Raw genomic sequence first — 13,396 nt, 5'->3', positions numbered from 1 at the left:
ATGTATGTATCAAAAGCAAACAGACCATGGATTTTATAAGTAAAACCAAAAATTGATATAGGATCAAATAAATTTATTCAGGCATTGCACCTCTTGCTCTAGTTCGAGCATGCACTGAAAAAAAATTACTTGATTCCAATAAATGTGGTACTGAATACGTCCATTGAAATACTTCTTTGATCTTAAGAAATTTTTCTTATAACAAAAGTTAGTTTTGCATTTGAAAAAAAATTATTTCTTGAAATAAAAAAAATTGTCTTTGATCATAAAAATATTTTATTGGACGTATTCAGTACTAAATTTCTTTGAATCAAATAATACATTTTCTTAGTGTGGGAGCTAAATAATCATGATTGAAATTATGGTTGATGTTACATTTCGAGGGCCTTCAGTAATTATGTGATAATTTAATATATTTCTGAAATATACAATATATAAAACAATTGATAATTATGTACTGAATTAGTTATATGGAATTTGCCAGTAGAATTCACTATACCTCAACAAAACTCTTTGAAATTAAATTGATTTCAGGTGAATTCTACGAAAGGGAAACTGATTTCATCTGAATTATATGATTTAACTTACAATTTATATCTGAATTAGAAGTTATCTATATGGAATTCAAAAAAATTGTATCTGACCTTAACAGAATTTAAGTAAGTCTAAATGAATTCACTTAAATCCACTATAAATAGTTTACGTTCAATGGATTTCCACGGAATTCAATTAAAATAAGTTGGACTACAAAGTACGTTTCACAGAAAAAACTCAGGTTAAATTGTGTTGCATATAAAATTTTTCGCTGTTAAAGTTTACATGCTATTTCGCGAATGTTTATCGCACGATGGAATAAAACCTGTCATCTGCTGTGTCCTTAGCAGCAATGGGAAAATAGCAAAATATAAATTAATTTGATCTATAAATCAGGACACCACATTTGAAACAACAATATCAAGATTGAAGCATTAACAAGATTTATAATATGATTTTCGTTTTTTATTTCTTTCAGCATTAACTTAAGTTTAAATATTAATCATTGAAAATCAATCCTGATGTAGAAGTATACATCAATTAAAAAATGCTTACAGCAATAAAATATCAGGACAAAAATTCCTAACTCAAAACTTGTGAACTACGGTTGAGAGCATAGTGATAATGCGGTGAAAAATCACAGAAAACATAGTTTCATTCATCCGCGATAAGTGCAATTAGTTTTAAAATGAAACTGTAATTAGTGCAATGTCTTTAAAATCTAGTACACTAATTTAGAGACCGATTTGATTCATGCTTTCATGTTTTTCGTATTTCTTTCAACTATATAGAAGGCGATTTTTTTCACTGAAAAATTATTTCAAGACAGTTTAAAAACATGACATTATGTCAGTTTCTTGTAAATTTTATTTGATAGGGTTAATTTCTGTTGCAGCGAATCTTTCAACCGAATTCGATGTAAACATTGTCTTCTTTTTTTCTATGGCTAAAATTCAATGTAACCCGAGTAAAAATGCTTCAACGTGAGTTCGATTTGAATAGCCCCAAAGCAAGACATGCTGAAGTCGAAAAGTTCGACTTGAGCATGTCTCAGGTTTGACACGGAGCCAGACTTCAATTTATGTATTGGAGACAAGTTTCTATGTCTTGAAGACATACATTTATCTCTTGAGTCAAATTTTTATGACTGCAACATGAGCGGTTTATAACTTCGAGTGTATATCTTTCGTAAAAAAGAGAGTTCATTCTGTTGTCATAAAACCTAATCTTTGCTAATGATTAAACAATCTTGTATATTTCCATACAATATATATATATATATATATATGTACTGATTTTCATTCTAAATTTTTTAATTAAAAAGAACTAATTTAATCATTACAAATTTTTCATTTATCCATTTTAATCTCATTTATGAGTCGAAAAAGGTTCGACCATCTCAGCCAAAACAAAGCTTGACTTGAGACAAGTAAATATCGTCTTAGCCAAGATAAGGCGCGACCGGAGACAAGTAAAGGCAGTTTTAACTGTCGTGGCCATAAAAGTAAGAAGAAGGCCTATGTCTCGACTCAGTTTTGAGACGCAGCCACACATTGATGTCTTGGAGACGAACTCAAGACATAACCAAGTCGAACTCCAGTCCAATCGCTGTGAAGTCATTTCAATTCTTTCGAAAGTTGATTTTAGCCATTAATATGCATCTCTAGTCACTGATGGTTAACACGCTTAATCAGTTTTTTCTTACATTTTTAATTAATTTCTGTTTAATTCTTCATTAGACACCCCTTGTCTCTTTCCATGAGTTGACACTTTTTCAGAGGTTCTGGCCAATAAGTTCACTGAATTATCTACTTTACTTAATTTGAGAACCATATTGTTCATTTTTATTTTTTCAAACAATTCTCTTCATTTTTAATTTTATTTAGTGAACTTGTTGCCAAGATTCGCTACATGAAAGTAAACTCTCAAAAATATGTCAAACTAATGCAATATCATAAGTCATATTTGTAAAGACATGAGTTATTTAGGTTATTTACATATAACTTAAATATTGCAACGTTTAGAAAATCCCAATTCTAAATTAAACTACTATATTTATTTTATATGAAGTGAAAAAGAAGAAATGAAAATGTAATTGTAGAACGATAAAAAGAAATAAGAAATTTATTTTATGCATTTTTCCAAGTTTCTGAGGCATCAGTTCCAATGAGTCATAAAAAGTCCATGTGAAACTTTTTACAACAGAAGCAGAATAGCTAGAACCAAATATCGTAAGCCATAAATGTTTCAATATTATTAATTTCAAAAAGCAATACAATGAAATTTTATTTACGATAGAGCTCTATCTCTACTCGTCCGAGGATCAGAACCTCCTGCGCTTTCAAAAGAACCATAAAACATCCCTATAAACCTTACATAAAAGCTCTAATTTCCATCAGCGGAAAAGCTATACATTTTGAAGATTACTTTTTAGAAAAAATAATCTCAATATCACAATATCTATCACCAGACGCATTCCTACGCAATTCTTCACAGGGTATTTTTACATTCTTATCATAAGAAGATGGTATTGGTTTGATGTGAGAAATGACTTTCGCGGTTTCCACCAAATGTCGACGTTTTCAGGGACCCTGAGTAAGAAAAAAAGAATTTTTACATCGGTGTCTGTCTGTCGTTTTGTTGTTTACATTGTTGTGGTTGTAGTCTATAAACACGTTAATATTGAAAGGAATTATCCAATTGAATTGCCCTTTCGCATACTTTATAAGGGTGTAAAAATAAGCACGAGTTCATCGACTGGCTGTTTTAGACAAAATTTAAAAAATTTAGAAAATTTCCGAAATTTTTTAGATTTTTTTATCCAAATTTAAAATATTTATACAACGTTATTTTTCGCATTCGGAATTTTGATGAATTTGTCCTTATGACTTTTTTCGACTTGACATGTTTACAATACGAAAAAAAGTTAAGAAAAAGATTTGAACCCACGGCAGCGTGGCTAGTCTGGACGTTGATTACAAATGCAGTTACAAAAACACAGATAGGGCATATCAGTTCTCTCTGCTTTTTGTTCCATTTCGCAACGTATTTCGCAAATTTTGGGGACACCATCATCAAGACCTGGCCCTTTGAAAGAGCCGTTGGCCTCTAAAATTCTTCTATTATGTCAGATTTGTGAGTAAAAAAATAAATGAGCAAACGATTCTAATCGTTCAAATGGTGACATCTGCTACCCGCTGGCTTCTATCTCTCGCGAAATTCAAATTTGTGGGGAAAATAATCATTTTCTCCACAAATTTTTTAATCTTTCAAAATTTTATTGATCCGAGGATCTCGCAAAACCCCGGATATTCGACAAATTTTCTTTCTTTCGTTCACAAATCCTTCGAAAAAAATATATATGGAATCAGTGCCGTACCTATTTAAAAAAATTCAAAGTTGGATTGAACCAACACCCTAAAAAATAAAATATATTTAATATATTTCATAAAATTGTTCGCCTAAATTATATCCACAAATTTTCATGGAACCACTTTACGCTAAGATGCGCATTTTTGGTTCAAATCGTAAAAAATAACATTGTAAGTATTCATTTTGATGAATAAATTCATAATGTACATTTTAATAAATTAACACGTATCATGTGTTGAATATTCATCGCAATAAATTAATTATTTAGCATCTCTTAGTATTTTTAATTAATAATTATTTACTGCCGGATCATTATATACTGTAGAGTGGTATACCTTAATATTTTTCAGGATAGATGATAATTAAAATTTGAGCCAAATAAGGAGAAAATATTTTAGTTATCATGGGAAATAAAATTTATATATCATTTTACAATATCTGAATGAGCAGTACCAGGCCGAGGTAGAGAAATAAATATAATATACATTTAACATAATAGTGTTCAACATAATCTAGTAGTGTTTACGTTTTTGACGAAATCGAGTGCACGAGGTACGTAATATGTGATGAGAATGTGTTTGTTAAAGCCGAAGGTGTTTTAACAAAAGAGAATTCACTATCACTAAATTGCAGTTGTCTATGCTTTGACTTTTAATTTTGAAATGTTTTATCACAAATGTATGAGAAATACAAAAATCGAGTGCGAAAAGCAAATTAAATATATATTTTTGAACGCGAAGCTCGAGAACCAAATCTCACGCGCTCTAGGTACGCTCAAACTTGCGAGAAAGGCGAGCCGCATGTGGAGCGCGCGATGAGAATGTGCCCGTTCAGCGCGTAGATATTTTAAAATCTTTAGATATGGAAACATCTCGCGCGAACTCCGGATCCGTTATCACACACTTAACAAGTCAAAGCTGCTGACCATCAGGTAGCATATTGTTGAGAGAATACGGATACTATCTGACACTAAGAGAAGTCTAGAGCGAAGAGAGAGGTTTGTCAGAGAAAATCAACAGTTTCTCTCTGACTCATCTCGACTCTTCCAAGACCCTCCAATTACTGTCGACTATCTGCTCAAACCAGAGGAGGTCGAAGTATTTTAGAGAGAAGTCGACGAAGTGCAGCATAGGCTGGACGAAGACTCAAAAAATATAAATAACTTCAAGGAGCTGCGTGATGCCCTCATTACAACTGATGAAAAATGCCCACCCATCACTACCGAGGAGGTGAAAAATTATTAAGAGCACTGAAAAACTATTCCGCTCCAGGACGAGATTGTATCAAGACCTTCTGATGGAAGAAGTTCCCTTCAACCCATAAGTATTTGGCCCGTACATTCACCTCATATTTAAAGTCGGAAGAGCCAATTCCGGAGTGGTTGGTAGAAGGGCACACAATACTCCTGCCGAAAATAGGCAACTTAGATGACACGAAGAATGGCAGGCCAATCACTTTTCTGAAGATACTGTATAAGCTATTCACAGCTATCATAAATGATAGGATTGTTCGGGCAATTGAACCTGTGTAGAAAGAAATGCATATACAACGAGGCTAAAACAAAGGCATAGCGGGATGTTGGGAAAAACTGCTCATCGATAGATGTGTCTGCAAAGATGCAGCATTTTACCAGCGTGACCTATCGATGGCCTGGATTGAGTATCGGAAAGCTTTCGATTCGACCTCCCATCGACTTATCATGTGTCTTTTGGAAAGCTTAAAGGTTCATCCGCAAATCGTTAGGTGCATAGAGAGATTGATGCCGCTTTGGAAAACCAGATTTACTATCTCATCTGGAAGAAATCGTGTGACAACTAACAAGGTCACCTTTCGGAGAGGTGTCTTTCAGGGAGACACCATGAGCCCACTCCTCTTTTGCCTCACATTATTGCCCCTACCTCTAGCACTTCGCCATTCCGACGGGTACTTTTGCGGCAAATCTGCAGATCGAAAGTAGAAGGTCACTCATGTATTTCACATGGACGATCTTAAGGTCTATGCTTAAAACTAAGAGCAACTAGATCTAGCTCCCTGAAGACCCTGAGCTCGTCGATATAAGTGCTATACGACACCTTTGCCTTGGAGAGACTTATGCATACCTGGGAGTGCCACAGAGCCGCATTCAGGATGTGACATCTATAAAGGATACTCTCCGAAGCAGATACAAACGTCTTATCCGGCAGATTTGGTTCATGGACGAAGAACGAGCTCAGATCCCTTGATATCGGGACACAAAAGGTTATGCACATGGACAAAAGCATGCATCTTAAGTCTTCCGTTCCGCGACTCTACATCTCACGCCGTCAAGGTGGTAGAGGAATATTGAATCTTGAATGTTTTCACAACAGGATTATTCTGGGTACAGCACATAGAGTCGCAAATGGAAGAGACCCTTTTCTTTCAATGGTCAGGAAGCACGAAGAAGTGGGCAAAGGAGCGTTTCTGTACAAAGCAGCAGAGGCGGCTGCTGAAACGCTCGGACTTAACTTCACTATTTGGGGGTGAGCAAAATGCATCAAATCTTGCATGCATCAAATCATACCTTCTCTGACGAGAATGTAAAAAAATTTCAGTTCTTAGTCATAACTTCAGTTTATTTGGGGTTTGAATCACAGGTTTGGATTTAACTTACAATATTAGTGATATTTAATACTAATTTTCATTTATTTAATAGCGTGTTTATTTTTCTATCTAAATCACGATTCAAAATCACAAAGTTTTTTTATTGAGTTATCGATACGGTCTAATTGAATCAAGACTCCAAAATCAAAAATAAGTTAAAGATATTATTGAGTACAGATACGCGAGCAAATTCTTGACGCAATGCCGCACACTTTCCCCACAATGTGCATTACACAACACTAAGCAGATAACAACGAAATGAGATTTTTTTAGCCCTATGAACTTATATTTAAAAAGAATTCAAAGTAGTTTAAATTTTAGTTACCCATAAATTGACAGGAGCTTGAAGGTAAACCAACCGAATTTTGTATTTTTCAGATCATTTCTGTACAATAATTTTGATTTAAACATAATTGCTAGTGTTAATCCTCAACAATATTGAAATCTACAATATTAAAATACCAATCAAAACTAATTTTTCACTTTGAACGCTTACCCTCTGAATCTATTCGTTTTTACAAAAATGAACCGTTTGTTCTTTTCTCACAATTAAATGTTTATAATGGTATCGATATTGAACATTAAGGTGGTCCAAAAATGCATTAGAATTTTTTTCTTTCTTGAAAGTTCATAAAAATTTGTATAAAAAATATTAATTTTTTTTTAAATAAAATTATATTCAAAGATGGCGCAATGATTTTTGTTTTCAGCTAGCTTCTTCAACAATTTTCTATTATTGTTAATGATATTCTCTTTGCTTAATGATCAAAAGTGGCGTTTTTGAAGCATTTTTTAACTATATGTCCATTTTTTCCATGGCTTAATTCAATAATTAATTATATTTAGCCAAAAAGGTTTTTAAGCAAATTATTATATTTTATAATTATCTTTCCAGGTAAAAAAATTATATATAGTTTATACATTGTGTGAAATATTGCATATAATTTTTATTTGTTTCATATAAAAATGGTATAAAACAAATAAATATTATATATAATACTTCACACTATATATAATTTTTCTCCTCTGCTTATCTACTTTAGAGCATTTTTCACTTAGTAAGGCAATAATTGATGCAAGTTAACAAAATAATTGTTTGAACAATTCATTATTGTTTATAACTATTTTTTTCTTAAATAAGTGCTAGAAAGTTGCGGTTTTTTCTGAAATTTTTTACTTTGCTTTGCCTTCTTAGTTATGAATCGAAAGCAATCAAGTACTAGAAGAAATTTCCTGAATGCAGTAAGTCTACTTTGCACCATACGATGTTATAATCGATTAATCATTTGATTGGGGCCTTTTGAATTTATATAATTACATATATATATTATTGTCGAGGAGGCGTGTTTTTTCCGAGGAAGGAGGGAGGGGGGTTGATATTAAAGTATATGCAATTTCGTATTTTTCTTTGGCGCGTTACAATAAATTTCTTGTTTTTATTTAAAAAAAACGTTTTCATGTCATTTATAGACCTACCCAAGTCGAAATATAGCCCCTACTTTGAGACTCTAATTCACGCTAATATTTGTAGGGGCTAAGGTTGTAAAGTAGAGGATATTGCCATACGATTTTTGCCCCTACTTTAGCGCTCTTATGGGCACAAATTTCCGAATCTTCCATTTGGGGCTTCAAAACAGAGGCTTAGTTTTTGTTTCTGATTTATCGCTCCACACTTTACCTTCCTGTACAGAATAAAATTATTTGACAAAAAATTAACAAAATGGAACAAGAAGAAGGCATACTGACATTTGCGTAATGTTTCAAGTTATTTTGCACACGGAAAAAAATATCCATTAAAATTTATAGAACTAATCCTTTAGTAGAGGATACGCTGGGTAGTTTAATAAAAATTAAAATCGTCTTTGTTTTACATTGCATTAAACTAGTCCCGAAACTATAGAGAACATTTCTATAAAATCATAATCGATTTTTTGCTACAAAAAATTAATATTCGGTATTATTATATTATTACTATTATACTCTAATATTTGTTCACATGTTTAAGGACACAATTATTCACTATTATACAATCACTAAACTATTTATAATCGCACGCTATGAAAGTTTTTATTCGCCGCGGGGGTTCGAACCCTATAAGTTTCGCATTCCTAACGCCTAAAGCCTCTCTACTAGCCTAGTTTGAAGTATGAAAAAAAATCTGAAATATAACCTACAGCTGTACAAGGTCATCTGAAAATTTTTGTGACCCATTCTGTAAAACATATTGCTACGTTCATAATAATATATGTACTAAGATTTTAGATTTTAGAAATATTATAAATTATTATTGTGTATTTTATGTGCTTAATCAAGATTTGAAATTAATCCAGAAATATTTCAAGATATTTAAAAAAAAATTTTTAATTCAAAATATATTTTGAGAAATTTAATAGATTTTAAAGTATTTCCACAAATTTCCAAAGATTTCAAAAGATTTAACAGGCTTTAGAGAATTCAAAAACATTATTCATATTTTAGAATTACCTTTAAATCTTACAACTCATTTAAATTCTACCGAAATTCCTTAAAAATTCTTTGAAATTACTTAAAATCCCTTAACTTCTTTAAAAATAGTTCGAACTCTTTTAAATAATTCGAAATCTTTTTAAATTTGATAAAAAACTGCAAAGTTTTTTAAATCAAATAACTTCTGTTAAATCCCTGGAAACTCCTGAAAATCAGGAGAGACCTACACTTGAAATCCTAGAATTTCTCGAGAGGGAAATATGTTGTTTTTGAAAAGAAATTATGCTTTTTTTCACATTTCTAAAGTTTAAAGAAAATTGGTTAAATTTTCTAAAGTTTAATTAGCAATTTAAAAATCATTAGTTTTCATGTGATTTCAATTAAACACAAATAGTTGAAATTTTAAAGGCTTTGATTAAAAAAAAAGTTTTAAATCAGAATTTTTGGTGAATATAAATTTCGTCAGTTTAAAATAAAAATTCGAATTCTTTAAGTTTCAAGGTTCTGGAGTAGATTCTTTTTTCATTTTTAATATTTACCATTTAAGATCATTATTTAGTTTGAAAGTTTGTTTAGTATAGTTAAATTCATTCTTTGATTTTATAAAAATTCGCCATATTAGCTTGAAGGTCAAATTATAATGTTATTCTGTAATAACAATTTGAAATTCTAGAATTTCAAAAGCTTCAACTTTGAATTATTCAATTTAGTTTTCAATATAAAATTGTCAAATCTTGATCGCTTTGAATTTATAATTGTTCAAATTCAAAAGTTTGCAATTTTTATTTATTTAATTTTGAACGCTTTTAAGCATAAATAATGTCCAATGTCTAATCTTCAAATATTCAATTTTGAAGGTTTTGATATTGCCCTATTTTATAAATTTTTAAACTGAAATCATTAAATTTCGTGATTCTTCAATTAAAAAGAAAATTGCGTCGAAGGAAAGTATATTTCTTCAAAATCTGTGGAAACTAATTTAGAGTTACTTTTTGTGGTACAGAAAAATTCAATACAACAGATTTGTAACTTTCTTACCTTTTTCTTTTGACGTTTCTTCTCTTGTGTTTGATACCTTTTTGGGAGGGGGGTTGGATCTGGGTTCTTTATAAATATCTTTAAAATCTAAGCGCTTTTTTGCATTTTTCCTTTTGCTTGCAGCCACCAGATTATGGCAAACTTCTTTCCTCTTGAACCCATTTCGATGTTATCACTTTAATATTTATTATTTAAAGCCAATTTAACTGTTGCTTTCACGAACTATGATTATGACATTTTAGAGAAAAAAACAAAGTATCTGTCACGAGGGCACAGGTGTCGAGGCAACGACGCCACATATTTTCTGCGTTAAAATTTAAGAGGGTTAAGAGAAAATTTAAAAATTCTACGGAAAATGTGGAGCTTCAAAGGAGACATAAATAAAACTCAATAATATAGAGGCAAGACCTTCAATGTAGGGGCTGAAGCTTATACAGAAGCAAAATCGAATGAAAATAGCGTTAGGAGTGTAAAATAGCTTTTTAGTTTAAACTATTATTGTTAACACTGAGTAAAGAGCAAAAATAATTTACTTAAAAAAATACACTGACATTTAAAAATTATTTTTGTTGAGGTTTACTTATTATTTATTATTATTATTTAATTATAATTAAAAATTCAAATCAAAACTTAAGATTTCAGAACAAATCTTTCTAGCATTATTCTAAGAGAAGGTAATTAGAAACAGCAACAAATTGTTTAGGAAACTTGGTTAGCTTGCACTATTTATTACATTACTAAATAAAAAGTAAGTAAAAAGTTAGAAATTTTAGAAGAAACCACAACTATCTAGAAAATATAAAGGAAAAGATAGTTAGAAGCAATAACCATATGCTTAAATAATTATTTTTACTAAATTGAATGGGATTATTAATTCACTCCAAGTTAAAAGTAGATAGGAATTCAAGAGAAAACTGCAACTTGCCAGTATTATTCAAATTGAATATCGTTATAAATAATAATAAATTGTTTGAACAATTAATTTTGTTATCTTCACTGAATTCTTCACCTCACTCTAATTGGAAATTAGACAAACAGTGAAATTTGTTTGGAAAAATGACAATTTACCAGCATTATGAAAAGAGAATACTATTAGAAAATACTAATAAATTGCTTAAGCAATTTTTTATAATAATGAACTGTTTATCATGTAAACATATAATCACAAGTATGAAGTAATATTTTTCGTATTAGAAACGATTGAATTAAAAAAACCGCACAAAAGTCATTGCGGAAAAAACTTGCAAACCCCACTTTTTCAGTTTTAGTGTTTTTGGGAACCTATACACGAGACTTATCGGGGTGATATTTAGAAAGCAATATTTTGTTCGTATTCTATTGCTAGTTTTAAAGAGAATTGTTGATTTTCAACTCGATTCCCCTAAGATTTACGATTCTGAATGTGTTTTTTTTGTTTAACAAAAAATGGATTAATTTTGTTATGGAGTCGAAACATTTTTCAGGCGAAATGTATGGGATTTCGAACAAAATTTTTGATCACCCTATTGTACATAATTATTTTGCTGGAATGGGACCCTGAGCACTAGAAAATAAAGTTTCAAACTTTAATTTTTAAAACGTATGGCGATAATAAAAATTTAATGCCGCATCTGTTTCGCTTTATGAAAAACGTTTTAGTCTTTTAGTTTTCGAATTATTCACGAAAAACTATTAATTTCTCTGGTTTAAATATTTTGCTTCTTCACACATCAAGTCGCGAATTAAAAAGAAGTTTTTAATTTTATTGCAATCTCCAATGGTTATTTTTTTATTATTCTCCTTAAGGGTGTTGATTAAATCCAACTTTAAATTATTTTTTTATAAGAATGACACTGACTCAATATACATTTTTATGAAGGATTTGCGAACGAAAGAAAGAAAACTTGTCGAATATCCGGGGCTTTGCGAGATCCTCAGATAAATAGAATGTTAAATAATCAAAAAATTTGTTGAGGAAATGATTATTTTCACGACAAATATGAATTTCCGAAAGATAGAAATCAGCTGGTAGCAGAGACAGCATTTGAACGGTTAGAGTCGTTTGCAAATTTATTTTTTACTAACAATTCTGACATAATAGAAGAATTCTCGAGAAATACCAGTTTTTCAAAGGTCCACGCCTTGATGATGGTTCTAAATTTTTTCAAATTTAAAATTAATTTTGAGATTTTTCCAGAACTTCTAAATATTATAATAAATGTTGAATGATGAATTTTATTATCGAACCTTTTCAACTACAAACGCATCTAAATTTTATTTGATGAAGTCTTCAAGTCTACATTTTGTAATTCTTCAAATTATAAATGTAAGCTTACAAATCAAAATCTAAAATGAAAAATTTTAATATTTGCGCATTACGCAATTTAGAGTGAATCGCATCATAATTAAAAGTGATAACAATTCAAGCAATTATTCTGAAAGCTAATAAAGTCGATTTTGGACAAATTTTCCTTCAAAAGATTTGTTAAATTCCCGGTCAAAAAATAAGTTATGTGAAATAGACTGTTTTGCGGTACCTGATTTCACTTTCTCTAAAATCTAATATTTCTCTTCGAAAGATAAACGCTTCCACTTGTTTTCCTTCGACATTTTTGTATCGCCTGGTTACACCTAGTTGCGCAATGCATAACCTAAACACTGAGTGACTGAACCTAGTAAAAACAGGATCAATTTTGTTACAGAGCATTGTGCACCAGCGATCATTTTACTCTTCAAATCATAATGATTTGTCCACTTGGATCAATTTGTTCTTATTTTTGGGTCATTTGTCTGAATAAAAAAAATGACCGCCAATTTTCGGCGCTAATATGATAACTTGATAACCTAAAAATTGTTCTGACATCACGCAAGTGACAACTAACCTTAATAGGTGATATTTGTTATGTCATCTTTCGTTAATTTTTTAACTTTTGAGGTACGACAATAAAGTCGACAATAAACTGGACAATAAAGTCAACAATAAAATCGACAATAAAGTCGATTATTCATTCCGCCCGATGAAAATGCTCTTGATTTTGATATAATTTTTGTTGCATATAAAAATAATATCAATATCGGTAGAATTTTGTAAATTTGTTGTTTGCTGTGAAAGAGAACTGATCATAATTATGTATCCATTCTGATCAATTTGATCGTATTTTTTTGTTCATTTGTTAGACTATACAAAATGGCCGCCGATTCTTGGCACTGATGTCATAACGACATAACTTAAAAATTGAATCTAACCTCATACAAGGGTAAACCACATTTAACAGTTGATATTTTCTAATACGAGGGTGGATTGATAAGTTTCCGGCCTGACCAAGAAAAACAACGTTTTTAAGAATTTTTTTTTTTTATTTCTCAACATAATCTCCTCCAAGGC

The 13,396-nt window shown here is 30.8% G+C and overlaps 1 protein-coding gene across 5 annotated transcripts in view; it reads left to right on the top strand.

The window, feature by feature from the left end:
• The window catches only part of LOC117175525 (gonadotropin-releasing hormone receptor), a 355,246-nt gene that overhangs the window by 1,571 nt on the left and 340,279 nt on the right, over positions 1-13,396 (top strand). The window contains exon 2 of one of the 5 annotated variants that reach the window (XM_033365250.1): positions 535-659. The exons of the other annotated variants lie outside the window; for them this stretch is intronic. The gene's annotated coding sequence lies outside the window, so the exon portion shown is untranslated. The remainder of the gene's footprint in view (positions 1-534; positions 660-13,396) is intronic. 5 annotated transcript variants of the gene reach the window in all.

The sequence above is a fragment of the Belonocnema kinseyi genome, chromosome 1, assembly GCF_010883055.1.
Source record: "Belonocnema kinseyi isolate 2016_QV_RU_SX_M_011 chromosome 1, B_treatae_v1, whole genome shotgun sequence".
In the NCBI taxonomy this organism is placed as follows: Eukaryota; Metazoa; Arthropoda; class Insecta; order Hymenoptera; family Cynipidae; genus Belonocnema; species Belonocnema kinseyi.
The sequence above is the reverse complement of the archived record's forward strand: the minus strand, read 5'-3'. Positions and strand labels throughout refer to the sequence as shown.